Source organism: Chelonoidis abingdonii, chromosome 3 (genome assembly GCF_003597395.2).
Source record: "Chelonoidis abingdonii isolate Lonesome George chromosome 3, CheloAbing_2.0, whole genome shotgun sequence".
Taxonomy (NCBI): domain Eukaryota; kingdom Metazoa; phylum Chordata; order Testudines; family Testudinidae; genus Chelonoidis; species Chelonoidis abingdonii.
Genome location: NC_133771.1, coordinates 184,460,522 through 184,478,197, shown reverse-complemented (window position 1 = coordinate 184,478,197; position 17,676 = coordinate 184,460,522). Strand labels below are relative to the sequence as shown.

The following is a 17,676-nucleotide window of genomic DNA, read 5'->3' as shown; positions in this document are numbered from 1 at the left end:
CCTCGTAATTGGGGGGCGGGGGGAAACAGGGATTGAAAGAGTTCGTCAGTGTCTCTCAACGCTAGTATTGGGTAGGTTTGTTCTTTGGCCGAATTTACCCCAGAGAGCATTTAAAAACAGTTTAGCGATTTGGCGCTTAGCGGGGTTCACCGTGATCTCATGTTGGCGTAAATGCACACCTTCTTTCCAGTAGAAATCATTAACATACTTATTTTGTTTTTCTTCATCCGTGCACTAGCTGGGATACTCTGAAGCCTCTTGTTTCTGATGGAGGTGTAATTTTATGTGCTCTGAAAAGAGTTTGTCAAGCTTTTCTTCAAAATTCCAGATTTTGTAGATTTTTGCCATCGCATACACCTTTGCTACAGCCATGTTCAATTCCACTGTGCACCAAGTCCCCAGGATGACTCTCTCCTCATCAGTATGGGCGCACATCTCCTGCTGCTCGGTTTTGGCAGAAGTTTGGCAGAGCGGGAACATAAGTTTGCCACCCGCTCTGACAGATAACATCGGGGAAAGAGGCCTCACGGGATACACTTTAACTTTCGCAATTCCAAAATAATTTGTGAGGGGTCCAAATTTGTCATGAACTGTATTGGTGTGTCCAATTGGGTATTCTTTGATTTTTGTTTACGAAAGGGTACAGGCTAGTAAAATCGTAATAGTGGATTTCTTCACTGGGCTTAGGTTTGTAATGTAGGTGGATAATGTTAATCCTCCCAGCAAAAAGAGCATCACTAGGCACCAAGACTGAGGCAACTGGGCTTTGTTTAAGAAATCAGCAAGCTCCCTATCTGTTTCTACTATTGTCTCCCACTTATGCTCTCAGAGGGTCTTTTCAGACAGTTGGTCTTGAGTTGCATCTTGTAATAAAGAAACCTGAAAGTTGTCCCCATCCTAGGATTCTGTGCTTTTTCATGACAACCAGTGAAACAGCTGTGGAGAAAACACCTGTTAAAGACTATGCGTACCCAGTCAACGACAGCGCAACTATCTAGCAAATAGGGGCCTACCTGTAATTCCCCACCCCGTAATGCATGCTATGTTTGTATATTTTCTTTGTGACTGGAAACAGCCACTGAATGGCTGGTTTCAAATATCTCTTTTTCTGCCTGTGATAGTTGTCCAAAGATAGAAGGTCTACCATGTTAGACTGTAAAAATATAAACCTGTACTTTGTCATATAGACAGATGCCAGCTTTATGTACCCAAAAGGATCTATACACAATTTTACCTCTATGAATATATCAGGGTCTCTCTCTGCAATATCTCCCATCTCTGTCATTTTCATGATCACTTCTCTGTACAGAATACAGGCTCATCTCAAAATTTTGACATCCCACTGACAATAATACACGTGTTCTTTCTTCAAGTCAAATGTCTCCTATTGGTTGTCCCAATACCAGTTGAGAAATTCTACTTTCTGCCCAGGTATCATGCTGTTGACACCATAGTGCTCCTCCCCCAGCATTGGCCTCATGTCATTTTGGTTTTCTAAAGTGTTAAAAACATGTGGGAAATACCCTTTGCAACCTTCAAACCCCATCGCCTGCACGAGCTTCCTAAGCTTCATGGGCAAGAAGTTTACGGAGTTTATAAAATGAACACCCAGGGCTTTAACTTCCATACACATTAGCTTACTACCTTGAGTTATCAGTTCTGTGCACATCTTTTCCTTCAATAACTGTCTAATGAAGAAGTATACATCATAACTTTTGGAACTGTGTGCTATTAATGTGTAGTCCTGGAACCTTTTGCTGATAAAGATCGTAACAAAGGTAGAAAGACACTCACAGCCCTTAAATTTCCAGGATTTTTCTGGCTTTAGGAACATAGCAAAAATGTAATGAAACACTCATAACCCCCTCTCCTACATTCATACAAAATCATAAAAAAAATACTTTTCTGATGATTTGGGCTTTCTAATGCTGTCCATAAAACATAGGTGACTGTCTACATCATCAGTATTCAAACCCTGACACTGCTTACAGTGCCTCCATTTACACCTTCAAATCCCATCACCTGCACAAGCTTCCTAAGCTTCATGGGCAAGAAGTTTATGGAGTTTATAAAATGCACCAGTAACCTGTATAAAATTTGCACCTGTAACCCTTGTCTACATAAGACTGACACTTCTCACATTAAAATTTTAGACAGGCATTTGAGGTTGGTTTTTTTCGATGCACAGTCTACATGCCTGTCTAGACATTCTTTGGCTCAACAATACAGTCTACAGCTAGGACACTTCAGTTGAGGGTGACCATACATCCCATTTCAACTGGGGCAGTCCCTTTTTTAGGTCCTGTCCCGGCCATCCTGACTTTTTTGGCAAAACTTGACATTTGTCCTGTTTGCTCTTGCCACCTGATCATCAATGAGGTGTAACATCCCATCAACATGCATTTCTCTATTACTCTGTAACAGCTTAGAGGCTTGATTTAAAATATCTGCAGGAGACAGGTCATCCCTAGTTTTTCTTACCAGAAATAAAGAATTGGTTAAATTATGACTCTCTAAACATGCATGAATGTAATAGCCCACTGTTAATGCCATCAAAAACTAGCTGTATTTCCTTATGTATGGCTTCAATGACCTGCCAAGCTGACAAAACTAAATTCCTCACAATACACCTAACCCTCTAAATCGAGGTAATTCCCGTTGCCAACTTCTCACTTGTTCCACATACATGTCTGTTTGTGGGTCCTCATCTGCTTTTTCAGGGTTATTTGGGAGTTCCTCTATAGAACCAGCAGGTGCATTTTCTACATCAGATGCTATTTAGAGAGTCAGCCTCCAAGGGGCCATCAGAAGGATTATCAGGAGCAGATGGAGACCCATCAAGAGACTCTTCTGGGCAATTTTCTAAATCAGAATCTATGTGAGAGTCACTACCGCCTCGCAGGAACCCAGAGTCAGATTCCACCTCCCCATTCTCAGAAATGCCAGTTTGAGAGCCTCCACTAGGGGGCATCTCTTTTTGTTTTGTTTTGTTTTTCTCCTCATCACCTCTTTAGCCTTTTTAAAAAAATTTACAACTCTCATCCTAACTTTTTGGCAGATGTCTGTTTATCCCCCAAATGCTGTCCCCCCTTTTGTTTACACCTCAGCTGATGTGTACCCTTGAGGATGCCCCTTCTACCTGAGCTCCTGTCCACAACTAGTCGTGCCTGCTCAGAACCAACCTCGGGAAAACTGAACTATTTTTCAAAGTTACCCCAAAGAGCTTTTTCACTTTTGATGTAGTTTCTAGTCATCCTTTCTTTTAGAAATCCTGATGATACAACACCCATCAGCTTTCTGAACAAAGTGTCATATTTTTTCCAAATCTCTTTAAATACCAAAGAGCTATGCCTAGCTTATTGAGATGGGAAAATAGTTTGTAATAATTTTTAGATATTTCATAATGCAGGAGCTTTCAGTCCTCGTTTTTTTTTATTCACAACCCATAAAGCATGTGCTCTGTGTTGTGAATGTGTGTGTTTTCACTCAGTTTTCTCAGTAGATGTCGACTACTGAGGAACTGTGTTTGTGTTGTTGCCTTTTACCAGAGACTTTTGTTTTGTCCTTGGGTTTTACGTATCTGAGCTTTGGATGCTAAGTCTGCACTCTTCACTGTTAAAGGTCTCAGAGCAGATTCCTGGTTCTTTGGTGGTTCTACTGGAGATGTCCCTGTAGCTCTAACTATGGCATCATCAAGTGAGTTGCCCAGGCCTGATTAGGAAAACAGAGATCTTCCAATTTAGTGTCAAATAAACATTTTAAAAAATTCACAAAACCCACAAAAAACTTAACTTTCCAATCTTTCTCACTCACACCTATGCATTTGCTTAAAATACAAAACTGCATAAACAACCAAACAAATAAGCAAAATATATTTACTGGCTTCTTCCATCTGTCAGCTCTTGATGCTGGTGAATTTTCCTTTTCAGCTGTCTCTTTCTTTTGATCTTGTTTACCCTTTGGTCTAAGGGTCTCTCATGCTTTGACCATACTGTGGAGCAGACAAAATTATTATAAAATGCATGAAAATGATCCTGTAAACATTTACAAATAAAATACTCTTTAGGGTGGTTTTTCTATTTAAAAAGTCATAGATTTAAAAAAAAACACAGGTTTTGGTTTATTTCTACCACTAGTGTTTCTCCAAAATCTAGACATTTTTAATATAAGCACTTGTTTCCACCATACACATCAAAACAAAGTGTGCAATAAAATACTTTAAGCCCCCTCATAACTATGTCTTGGATAGGCCCCCCTAAATCACCAACAATAATTTAAACATTAAAACTAATTAAATAACAAACAACCCATTTAAATTTTTTTACACATGTTGCTGAGTAAAAACACCAGTAGTTTAAAACACTCAAAACCAAACAGTTTTGCAACAAAACACATCAAGAATCCCACACTTATCTCTAACATAGGCACCTAAATCACCAACAACTTTAACCATTTTAAAACACAAACAAAAAACACATTTTGCAGAGTAAAAACCCCAATGCTTTTGTGACAGGATACTAGTTCTGCACTGGAGTGGAAGAGACTAAGGCAGCACTCTTAACAGCAGAAGCCACACCACTTCAACCCTGCTGGGCCTGCTCCAACTGCTGCTGCAGTATAAAAGGGAGTAGCCTAGCTCAGTCTGTACTGACAGCCGAAGAGGAAGGATGTACCTCGCTGGCTCCAGCCAAGCAGCAGCCAGGTACCTGGACTGAGGGACCATTAGGCCGCACTCCAGACAAGTGGAGCCCTAGTGGTGCCAGCCATTGGACCACGCAGCCCTGAGGCTGAGCACAACCATATTAACTTAGCCATGGGGCTACCATGCCCTTGCCTCACCCCCAGGGTGACTGGGTGTATTGGCCTTGCGACATGTGGTGGAGAATACTGGTAACAGTTGGGACCTGCTAAAAGGCCCTGAGTGAGGGGGGACTGCCTGAGGAGAAAGTTACTCACCTTGCAGTAACTGAGGTTCTTCGAGATGTGTGTCCCTGTGGGTGCTCCACTCTAGGTGATGGTGTGTCCCAGCGCTGTCGATTGGAGATTTTCAATAGCAGTGCCTGGTTGGGGCACACGCACCTAGATGGTATCTCCCGTCTAGTTGGAATCTTCCTGAGTGCGTGCACCCCACACCCTCCTCAGTTCCTTCTCTACCATGGAGCATCCGACTAGTACTCCAAGGTAGAGGGGAGGAGGGTGGGGAGTGGAGCACCCACAGGGACACACATCTCGAAGAACCTCAGTTACTGCAAGGTGAGTAACTTTCTCTTCTTCTTCGAGTGCTGTCCCTGTGGGTGCTCCACTCTAGGTGAATGTGTAGCAGTACCCACTATGGTTGGTGGGACTTTGGAGATGCGGCAGTGAATACTGAAGATAGTACTGTATGGCCTACTATTGCGTCTGCCGAGGTGTCTTGCGTGAGAGCATAGTGTTTTGCAAACGTGCGTTCAGATGACCATGTAGCCAGCCACCTTGCAGATATCAGGAACGGGAACGTTGTGTAAGAAGGCAATGGATGCCGATATGGCTCTAGTGGAATGGGTTCTAATGTTGTCGGGTGGTTGAAGATTCTTTGCCCGGTAACAGGATCTGATGCAGTCAGAGATCCACTTGGATAGACTTTGTTTAGAGATGGCCGTGCCCTTTGATCTTTCGGCAATGGAAACGAAGAGTCGTGGAGATTTGCGAAATGGTTTAGTCCGTTCTAAATAAAAGGCAATTGCTCTCATCACGTCGAGAGTATGCAGGGTTGCATCCTGCGGAGTTTTGTGAGGTTTGGGATAGAAAGTAGGTAGCTATATAGGTTGGTTGAGGTGGAAGGTCGACACCACCTTAGGAAGAAATTTACGATGTGGTCTCAAAGTGACTTTATCCTTGGAGAAGATTGAGTAGGGAGGGTAGGGCCATGAGGGCACTCATTTCACCAACTCTCCTCGCTGATGTTATGGCGACTAGGAAAGCCACCTTCATGGACATATGGAGGTGAGAGGAGGTAGCCAACGGCTCAAATGGAGGTTTCATGAGAGCATGAAGAATGAGGTTAAGATTCCATGTAGCCACTGTTGGATGAATTTCAGGGTAAAGATTTTGCAGGCCAGAGAGAAAGCGTTTAATGGTGGGGTGTGTAAAGAGTGAGTACCCATCCAATAGATCATGGAAGGTGGTAAACGCCGCCAGGTGCACTTTGACAGAGCTGAGCCAGAGTCCGTCCTGTTTTAGTTTCAGGAGGTAGTCTAGAATGTTAGGGAGGGTCACATTATGGGGCACTAAATGTTTATGCGAGCACCAAAGAGCGAAACATCTCCACTTCTGAAGGTAGGTTTTACGAGTGGAGCCTCTCCGGCTGTGCAGGAGGACATACTAGACTTGCTCGGAACAGGCTAGTTCATGGGTTTGGAACCATGAAGGAACCAGGCTGTGAGGTGGAGCTTTTGGAGCTGGGGCTGAAGGACTCATCTGTTGTCCTGATAAAGGAGGTCTGGCCTGTTGGGGAGAGCCTATGGGTGATGGGAGGACATGTGGAGAAGGTAGGGGTACCACGTCTGTCTTGGCCAAGCTGGGGCAATAAGGATGACCTGGGCCTTGTTGTCCACGATCTTCCGAAGAACCCTGTGTAGTAGAGGGATAGGTGGGAAGGTGTACAGGAGGTAGTTGTCCCATGGGATGAGGAATGCATCCCCTAAGGATGCATTCCTGAGTCCCGCCCTGGAGCGAAACAGGGGGCATGTTCTGTTTTGGGTCGTGGCAAACTGGTCTATTGACGGCATGCCCCAGTGGGAGAAAAGCTGTTGGAGTACTGCGGGGTGCAATTCCCATTCGTGTTCCGTCGAGAAGTGTCTGCTGAGTGCGTCAGCAGTAGTGTTGTGACAGCCTGGTAGGTAGGAAGCAATGATCTGTATTCGATGTCATATGCACCAATTCCGTAGTCAAATGGCTTCCATGCAGAGGGAATGTGATCGTGCTCCCCCTTGTCTGTTTATGTAATACATACATGCTATGTTGTCTGTTAAGACTCGCAGGTATTTGTTCTTTGTGAGGGGAAGAAAGTGAAGGCATGCTCTCCTCACTGCTCTGAGCTCTAAGAGATTTATGTGTCGATGTGTCTCTGATGCAGACCACCGGTCTTGCACCCTGTGTTCTGCTAGATGCGCTCCCCAGCCAATCAGGGAAGCATCCATGGTGAGCATGAGCGTTGGGGATCGTTGCTGGAAGGAAACCCCTGTGCAGAGGTTTTCTGGACTTGTCCACCATTTTAGGGAAGTTATAACATGAGGTGGAGGAGTTAGCAGCATCCCTAAGGGATGTCTGCTGGGTTTTAAACTGGAGTTGAGCCAACCTTGGAGGCATCTCATATGTAGCCTGGCGTGTTGGACCACAAAGGTGGTAGCTGCCATGTGACCAAGGAGCTGTAGGCAGATTCTTGCTTCCATCCTGGGACGAATAGAGAGCGTACGTATGAGCTGCGTGATAGCGAGGAATCTGTTGTATGGGAGCGAGGCCCTGCTCTGGGTTGAGTCGAGACGAGCTCCAATGAATTCGATCTGTTGCATGGGTATCAGGGTAGATTTTTGGATGTTTATTTGGAGGCCTAGGCTGTGAAAAATAGAGATGGTGAAGCACGTGGCTTGAAGTGTCTCACCATAGGAGTCGCCCCTGATGAGGCAATCGTCCAGGTAGGGGAAAAGTGTGACCCTGTGTTTGCGTAGGTGAGCCACAACCACGGCTAAGGTCTTGGAAAAAACTCTTGGAGCTGTGGAGAGTCCAAAAGGGAGAACTCTGTATTGGAAATGATCCTGACCGATTGTGAATCGTAGGAAGAGTCTGTGAGCTGGATGTATTGATATATGGAAGTAAGCATCTTGTAGGTCGAGGGCTGTGAACCAGTCCCCTTGATCCAATGCAGGTATTATTGTGCCCAATGTAACCATTTTGAATCGCTGTGTCCTCACAAATTTGTTCAGTTGTTGTAGGTCTAGTATAGGCCTCCATCCCCCGGTTTTCTTCTGCATTAGAAAGTAATGGGAGTAGAACCCTGTCCCTTGGTGTTGCATCAGCACAGGTTCCACTGCACCTAGTTGCAGAAGGTGTGCCACTTTTGTGCGAAGTAACTGCTCGTGAGAGGGGTCCGTGAAGAGGGACGGGGTAAAGGGGAAAGGGTAGGAGGGTAGGATATGAATGGGATGGAGTAACCAGTCTGAACTATTTCGAGGACCCAGCAGTCCTGTGTAATCCACTGCCAAGCATGTTGGAAATACTGGAGACGGTGGCCAAATGGACAAGTAAGTGGTGGAATCAAGGGGTGGTCATGCAGACCCTCGACCAAAGCTTCAAAACTGTTGTTTATTGCCTGGTGGCCGGAAGGTGGTGGCTTGATTTTGATTTTGTCTGCGTTTGGGAGGTCTAGTACGATTTCTAGTTATGTCATATGGTCTGGATTGAGGGCGATAGTACTGATGTGTGCGTGGTCTTTGGTAGGGTTCGTATCGTTGTCTTCTGGAAAGTGATGGGTGAATGCCCAGGGTGCAGAGTGTCGTGCTCGAGTCTTTCATAGTGTGGAGGAGTTCATCAGTTTTTTTCGAGAAGAGTTTTTCCTTATCAACGGGGAGATCCTCCACTTTGATCTGGAGCTCTTTAGGAATTCCTGATGCAGAGAGCCAGGAGGATCTGCGCATAACCACAGCAGTTGCAGTGGTACGGGCTGTTGTGTCCGCCGTGTCTAAGGATGCCTGTAGGGCCATTCTGGAGATCGGTTGTCCCTCAGACAGGATTAATTTGAAGTCTGCTCTTCTGTCCTCTGGGATGTATGAGGCAAATTCAAAAAGCTTATTGTAATTATCAAAATCATAGCTGGAGAGGAGAGCAGAATAGTTTGCAATCCTGAATTGTAGTGTAGAGGATGTATAAACCTTGCGGCCCAGGACATCAAGGCGTCTAAGGTCCTTGTCTTGCGGGGTGGGTCGATATTGTGACTGTTTGGTCTGCTGTGCAATTGCATCAATGACAAGAGAGTTCGGTGGTGGATGAGAAAAAAGGAAGTCTGCGTCCTTTGCAAGAACATAGTATTTACGTTCGACCTTCTTACAAGTTGGTACTAGGGAAGCTGGGGTTTGCCAGAGAGTGTCAGCAGGCTCTATGAGTGCTTCGTTTATAGGGAGCCCAATTTTCGAGGGTGCAGATGGTTGAAGGATTTTGAGGAGTTTGTGCTGAGTCTCCTGAACTTCTTCCAAGGGGATATCCTGACTAAGTGCAACCCTCCTAAAAAGATCTTGAAATTGTTTTCAGTCGTCCACGGTCTGTGGAGGTGGAGGGAGGATAGCTTCATCTGAGGCTAACGCAGAGTTAGGGTTAGGTGAGTCAGGATATGGTGCGTAGCTCCCTGTCTCAGGAGGGGGCTTAGGCACCCTGGAAATGGATGGAGCAGGAGATTGAGGCACCGATGGCAGATGATTGGTAGGAGGATTCTGCCACGGGTACCACTGCAGCCAAGGCATGGGGTAGGAGAACCCAGGCATTGCCCATGGGGGGGCAACATAGGGAAACTGAGGCTTCTGAGCTTGAGCCATGACCAGAGGTGGTAAAGGTGCCTGTGGAGGAGAAGCAGGAGGGGAGAACTCCGCTTGCTGCTGTAGCTCAAGGTCACGGTCGGTGAAAGCCAGTTCAGGTGGAGAAAGTGGCAGGTCAAGAAAGGAGTCCTCTGTATCTAGGAGCAGAGAATGTGGCTCAGGTGGCACCAAAAGGTCACTTTGAGTGAGAAGCTGTTGCTTCTGCTCCCTAGGCTGAGCTAAGCCTGCTCTCTGCTCTAGCTCTTTAGTCGGGGAGAGTGAGAGAGAGTGTCCTGCTGTGTTTTGCCTAGAGGTGCCCTGCAGGAGGTCTGCTGCTGGTGTGCGGGCAGAAGAGTGGCTGGGTGCCGACCTTCGTGATGCCAAGGCTGATCGCGCTGTCTGCACTGCAGCTATTTTCGTTGTTGAGCCAGAGTGCGCTGGCGGGACCGCGGCCACTTTTAGCGCTGAAACTGACCAGGCTGTAAGTGCCGTGGCCATTCTGGGTGTTGGAGCCGAACGCGCTGCCGGCACCGCGGCCGTTGCCAGTGCTGAGGAGGAATGTGGTGCTGGTGCTGTAGCCTTTCTCGGTGCTGAAGAGGAGTGAGTTGTCCATGCCGCAGTCGTTTGCAGCGCTGAGGGGACCGAGTCAGTAGGTGCCTTCTCCGCACGGGAGGTCTGGTCCCTGCCTCTAAGCTCTGTCAGAGCGGTTCCTGAGGCATTAGGAGAGGCTGAAATAGCTGTCTTTCAGGCTGTCAGCACAGGGGGTAGGGATCTCGCCAGAGACCCCCTACCCTTGTTAGAGTCGCATCTGTGAGACTGTTGAGCTTCTTGCCTCCGCTGCAGGGAGGGTGAAGCAACACTTCCCACCAGTTCCGATCTGGCTGGGGAGCATGTGGGAGCGGGTTCTACCTTTCCCGTCTCGAACAGCGGCTGCAGGGATTTTTCCATCATGATGATCTTGAGGAGCAGATCCCTGTCACAGCGAGCTCTTGACTTGAGGCTCGCACAATGGAGGCACTTCACGGGGATGTGGGTGTCCCCGAGGCACTTCACACAATGAGAGTGGCCATCTGAGCGTGGTGTGGAGTCCTGACAGGAGATGCATCTTTTGAAACCTGAAGGTCCTGGCATTATGAGTTACAGAAGAGTGTCTCAATGGGAGACAAGCCTGAGGGTTTTTTTGTTTTTTTTAACAAAGTAACTAACTATGTAACTATACTAAAGGAAGGGAAACAACTGGGAAGTAATTAATAATTATTTTTATATTCTTTGTTACTGTTTCCTATAGATATCAGGGAAGAGAAAGTAGCACTGCCCAGAGTCCCGTCTTCAGCCGAGGATGGTTGAGAAGGAACTGAGGTGGGTGTGGGGCGCACGCACTCAGGAAGATTCCAACTAGACGGGAGATATCATCTGGGTGTGTGCCCCAACCAGGCACTGCTACCGAAAATCTCCGATCGACAGCGCCAGGACGCACCGTCACCTAGAATGGAGCACCCACAGGGACAGCACTCGAAGAAGAAACAAGCTTAGAGTTCCCTTTGCTTGTTAACCACTGCGAAGCAAGATGGAGACCAACAAATTATTGAATTGGTTGTTAGAGCACGAACAACTACAGACAACCCAGCAGCAGCAATGCCAAGCACAACTGATACAGCAGATCACTGCCCAGCAGCAACAGCTGATGTGTGAGCTGGCCAACCAGCACCAGACTCAGCAGGAGCAGTTGGTACAGTAAATGGCACAATTGTTGTGGCCTGGAGGGGCCCATCTCCCTGGCTTGGTGGGAGCAGATGCAGGAATGCTCCCTGCCAACCTCACGGTGCGATTTACAGAGATTAGGCCTGGAGATGACCCAGAGGCCTTTCTAATGACTTTTGAGAGGGTAGCCAATGCTGCATGATGGCCTTCCAAACACTCGGCCAACCTGCTGGCCCCCTACTTGACAGGTCCAGCTCAGTGCGCATACCGCAGTATGGACACACTGAATGCCCTAGAATACTGGAAGGGAAAGGCCATGGTCTTGGACCAGACAGGCATCAGCCCTGAGACCTACCACCAGCATTTCCACCGGGAATGGTACCCTCCTGGAGGCAGGCCAACGGTGGTGGCTCAGTGTCTCTGGGACTGTACCTGGTGGTGACTAAACTCCAAGAAACAGTCGGGGGCCTAAGCGATCAAAACCATGATCTCCAAGCAATTCACCCAGATACTTCCCAGCGGAGGGAAGGAGTGGGTCCAGCGGCATTGGCCGGCGACCCTTGCTGAAGCTGTTGAATTAATGGAGGACTATCTGGTGGCAGAAACCCCGGAGCCACAATCCCCCAAGCCAGCAACACTGAAAGGGGAAGGATGGTCCAGCTGAAGGGAGCTCCTGCCACAATGAACTGGGGAGAACACAGCTCCTACTCCAAACCTTGGATGGGTGTACCCACAGGGGGAGTCTGGGGACCGGTTCCATGAGTGTGGGCAAGAGGGACACTTTCGCCGAGATCGCCGTAACTACAATCCAGGTATGGGCAAAGTATGGGTGGCCAACCCCCAAGCCAACAGGAAGGGCCCAGAGAAACTAGTGATCCTTGTAAGTGTAAATGGGACCCCGATGCTGGCCCTGGTGGACACCAGATGCAGCCAGACCCTCATCCAAGATGGTGTGGTACCTAACCCCGAGCCCACAGGGAAGGAGATACAGTTGCAGTGCATCCATGGGGAGATATGGCTCTACCCCACGGCTAGGGTTAAAATGGAGATTACCCCACATGATGCAGTCCTCCAGGTTGATGTCACCCCCAGATTAGCATATCCTGTGATCCTGGGGAACAACTGGCTTTGGTTCAAGGAGCTCCTAAGGGATCACAGGCAGTGAAACCTGGGTACAGACAAGGCAAGCAGCGCTGTGCAGAGGGCTACTTGGCTGATCAGCAGATTCTGACCCGGGGAGAGCCCTTCTGACCCCCCTGTGGCCCCAGACAGACCACAACCCTGGGCAGAGACCTCCATAGAGGATGCCCTGACAGAACTGGAGACCAGCAGGGACTTTGTCCGGAGCAGAGGGGAGGAACCTGTTGGGTATCCTATGTCTTCAGACATGGCCAACGGACACACACAGGAACACACAGAGACTGGAGTCTTCGGTTACGGCTCGGTTTATTGTAGCAGAAGCTCAACTACACCCTGCAGAAGCATAGCTGTACCACACTCGTTTCCCTCTCTGACATCCTGAGGAGTGAGCACTGTGATCCTTTGGCATTTCCCCTTTATTGTAATCATCAGCCTCAGGTGGGCAGTTCTAGTCTCGGTCTCGGCCCAATGATTGCCAACTAAGTTTGTGGAAGATGACCTCTGACACTAGGACAGGTTGCTCCTGGCCCTGCTGTTTGTCATATGGGAGGTACCCATACATCAACTGACTTCTCCCCCTTCAAGCTTCTCTATGGGTGTCAACTCCATGGCATCCTCGACCTCATTTGGGAGAATTGGGAGGAGCAAGAGACCCGGGTCACGAGGGTGGTCTGCTATGTGTTGCAACGGCATGAGTGACTCCATACTCTGGGGACTTTCACCCAAAGGAATCTTTTACAGACTCAACACATACAAGAACAGCACTACAACAAGGGGGCCAAACTCTGCAAGGTCGAGCTGGGAGATCAAGTCCTACTCTTGTTACCCTCCCACGAGTCCAAAATGATGGCCAAGTGGCAGGGATCCTACGAGGTCACCGGATGTGTGGGACTGGTAGACTATGAGATCTGATTACCAGGGTAACAGAAAGAGACACGCATATACCACGTTAACCTGCTGAAGGTATGAAAGGCCAGGAAGGGCTTGCCCATTATGCCTTTCTCTCTGGCGCCTGAATTGGGACCTTTAGTCGATGGACTCCTAGAGTCAGGGCTGGCCACGATGGGCACCAAGCTAAGCCCTGAGCAGCAGATACAGCTACAGTAGGTCTTGTAGCCTTTCCAGAAATCTTATCTGCGTGCCTTGGGTGGACATAAGTCACACACCACCATATAGCCACCTTATTGGGCCATCGACCCCTCTGGAGGAAGATGTGGGAGGCTGTCCAGAGGGAATTAGATACCATGCTGGAGCTGGGGGTAGTGGAAGAATAAAGAAGTGAATGGTGTATCCTGATTGTCCTGGTCCTGAAGCCAGATGGGACTAGACGCTTTTATATCGACTTTTGGAAAGTCAACACCATCTCACGCTTTGATGCATACCCCATCCTCTGGGTGGAGGAGCTCTTAGGCTACGAAGGGCTACGGTCCTGTCCATGCTCGATCTGACAAAGGGGTACTGGCAAATAGCCATTATGCCAAACTCTTGGGCAAATATGGCCTTCCCAACACCATTCGATCTGTTTCACTTCACGATGATGCCTTTCAGGCTGCCACCTTCCAGAAGCTAAAGAATTCCATCCTGCAGCCTCATGACCAGTGTGCTGTGGAATATATTGATGACACATGATATATAGCACAAATTGGGAGGACCATCTCCTGCACATCGCCAATGTGTTAGGAGCCCTAAAAGAGGCCAGGCTCACAATAAACCTGGTCAAATGTCACCTTGCTCAATAAGAGGTGACATACCTAGGGTATACAGTGGGCAGTGGCAAGCTGAGGCCCCAGTAGATAAAGTGCAAACCCTAAAAGACAGGCCTGCACCATGATAAAGAGGCAAGTGAGGAAGTTACTAGGGCTGGCGGGGTATTACCACCTGTTCGTACCCAATTTCACAACACTAGTTCTCTCAGACGTGACCAAGAATTCATAACCACAGAAAGACCATTGGTCTGAGAGATGCGAGACAACCTTCCTAACACGGAAGGAATGGCTAGCCCAAGAGCCAGTTTTAACCAACCGAGACTTTACGAGGCCCTTCATTCTACAGACAGATGCCTCAGAAATGGGACTCAGGGCTGTCGTCTCCCAACAAGCTGATGGTGAAGAACACCTGGTCCAATATCTAAACCAGAGAGTATTCCCCAGGGAGACTTGATATTTGACCATCGAGAAAGAGGCACTAGCTGTGAAATGGGCAGTGGAGTCCTGCATTATTACTTACTGGTGAACCCCTTCCAGCTAATTACAGACCACACCCCCCTTTGCTGGCTTAACAGCATGAAAGACACCAATGCCCAGATCATGCGTTGGTACCTCTCCCTGCAGCCATATGATTTCCAGGTCTTCCATTGACTGGGCAAGGCACAGGCCAATGCAGACATCTTTTCAAGGCATGGTAGGGAGGAGGACAAGGAAGGATACCAGACAGGTGCCCTCTTGAGGTGAAGGATGTGTGACAGGGTGTACTGGCCCCGCACTGGAGTGGAAGGAGTTAAGGCAGCACTCATAGCAGCAGAAGCCACGTCCCTTGATTTTGCAGGACATGCTGCAACTGATTCTGTACTATAAAAGGGAGCAGCCTAGCTAAGTCTGGGCTGACTGCTAAAGAGGAAGGATACATCTTGCTGGCTCCAGCTGAGGAGCAGTCAGGTACCCGGACCAAAGGAGCAGGACATGTCCCAGGCAGGCACCCAGGTACCTGCGGATACCCTAGGGAGATTGCAGCCACCATCTGAGGCACCCTGAGTCCCCAAAGACATCCTGACTTCAGCTGTAGGAGTCGTGGTAGGAAGTTGCCAGGGACGGATTAGCCAGTGTCCCTGCAGCAGTCAGTGTGGTATGGGTGGATTCCCGGCCAACTTTGGGGACCCAGTGGAGCAGGGAGGGCTTGGGTCCCCCTACCTGGCTGCCCCCCCCCTTCTACAGGGGGTGGCCCATCAAAGCCCCCTCTATCAACTCTGGTCATAGGGCTGCACTTCCCGCCACCCTGGGGTGACCTATTGACTTTGGCCATTTGGGCTTGCTTCCCTGCAGACAAGTGGTTCCCTAGTAGGGCCGGCCACTGGACCATGCAGCCCTGAGGCTGAGCGCAACCATATTAACTGCAGGGCTACCACACCCTTGCCCCACCACCGGGGTGATGGGTTGTTCTAGCCCCATGATAGCTTTAAACACTCCAACAAAATATTTTTTAATCCTCCCACACATACCACCACTATGTCTTGCACAGGCCCCTAACTTACCAACAATAATTTATACATTAAAACCATCTTCTTTTAAACTATTTTGAAATTCATTTTGCACAGACTAGACCCCACCTCCCATAGTTTTAAACACACCAAACTGACAGTTTGCAACAAAATAGTTTTCAATAAATCTACATTTATGTCGTGCACAGACCCCTAACTCACAATTTAAACTTTAAAACCAACTTTTTAGACCATTTTAAAAACACACGCATTTAAAAACCAAATTCTAGAAATTTAACTTCCATCACAGAGTAAAGCGATGCTGCACATGGTTATTCTGTTTTCACCCCATGTATATTTGGGCCTTTGGGTTAAAGAACAAGCACAATTTTAGTTAATATTATTCCCCAAATGCATCCAACCCTTATACAACCTGTTTAATACCAGTTGTTTGTTTTTTATTAAACAGTGTTAAGCACAACTATAATTAAAAATGGAGTTTTACCTTGCCCTGGTAAAATACAGCTTGAGGTTGCTGTTTCCATGCTAAACAGATCACATTGCAATAAGGACAGGTATCAGTATTAGTAAGGACAGCATGGACAAAGAGTAATGTATGTTTTATAATATATATTTTCAGAGTTAAAAACAAGCAACATACCTCATCTTGCAGTCCAGCAGCAGCTATTCTGTTCAAGATAGTTTCTGTTATAAGAGGGCAGTCTTCCCTCCCCCCACCAAAAGGAGGGGGGTTATATCATCCTAACTCTTTGTTTCAAACAAACTTCAATGTCTGTAATTAGCAAGTTGATTTGATCACTAAAAGTCTTAAATAATAGATACTTAAGGAATTTAGGCACCCCTCCCCAAACATTCCTTTTTGTGGTCTGAGGTGAAAATTAAATTCTCTGCACAACTGGGATGCTTTTGACTAAAACTTCATTAAAATAAATTTTCCTTTTTCAATGAAAAAACAAGGGCACTGTAGCATTTTATTATAATATTAAACAGTAAAATCACCATACACAGATATTCTTAATACTACTGTCTCTCTCTTCTCAGGGGGGGAGGGATAGTTCAGTGGTTTGCACACTGGCCCACTAAATGCAGGGTTGTGAGCTCAATCCTTGAGAAGGGGCCACTTGGGGCAAAAATCTTTCTAGGGATTGGTCCTTCTTTGAGCAGGGTGTTGGATTAGATGACATCCTGAGGTCCCTACCAATCCTGATATTCTATGAGCCTCCTGAGCAGGGAACCTTGCAGCTGTCAATGACCGTCTTAAGGAGTTTGTGATTTATTTTAAACATGTTTCTTTCATGCTTAAAGTTTTTTGGTTTGTGCTGAAATAAAATGGATGTAGCATGACCACACTACAAATACCCAGAGCTTTTAAATGATTGATGGTTCTTACAGCAAATGCTTATTATATAAAAGTATGGTGGAGGGTTGTGAACCCTTGAAACATTTCAGATTTGTTTAATTTGTAAATATATTATTTTAAACTTTTAATGACTGTGAATTGCTAGAAAGACTGGCTCATAGCGTTCAACAAACTCCTGAGGTTTTTTTAACTGTCCAACAGTGTCTACAAACTCCTGGTTTAGTTCATTTAATATTAATCAGCACTCACCATCCCCACCCACCTGCCTCCCTTACTGTGGGTGTACATCCATCAGACCTGATCATTAATACCTTTATCCCAGATGGAAACAAAGGTGGATAATCACATCTAAGTCAATCTCTATTGACGCCAATAGAGTTACTCCTGCTAATTCAGTGGGGGTCTGCTTAAATGGTCAGCTCTATTGTATGCAGAAACATGTCCAAAGGTGAAAGTAAGCTGGTACAGTCCAGTACGGCGTACTGGCAAGAGCCAGCACACCGTGCCAAACCACATCGGCAGCCCAGAGCCTTTTAACTCCCATCTGTGGCTCCGGCAGCCAGGCTGGGGCCAGGATTTAAAGGGCTCAGAGCTCCCCACCGCTGCGGGCAGCCCAGAGCCCTTTGAATCCCGCCTGCAGCTCCAGCGGCCGGTTTGGGGCTGGAATTTAAAGGGCTCAGGGCTCCCTGCAGCGGCAAGAACTCTGGTTCCTTTAAATT

At 47.3% G+C, this 17,676-nt stretch overlaps 1 long non-coding RNA gene across 1 annotated transcript; it reads right to left on the bottom strand.

Moving 5' to 3' along the window:
- Positions 1-838: 838 nt before the first annotated feature.
- On the bottom strand, positions 839-16,589 carry LOC116825570 (uncharacterized). Its single transcript, XR_004373859.2, has 4 exons — positions 16,082-16,589; positions 3,880-3,991; positions 3,546-3,711; positions 839-936 (listed from the first exon to the last, which is right to left on the bottom strand). It is a non-coding gene; the product is annotated as an uncharacterized LOC116825570 (long non-coding RNA).
- Positions 16,590-17,676: the final 1,087 nt, after the last annotated feature.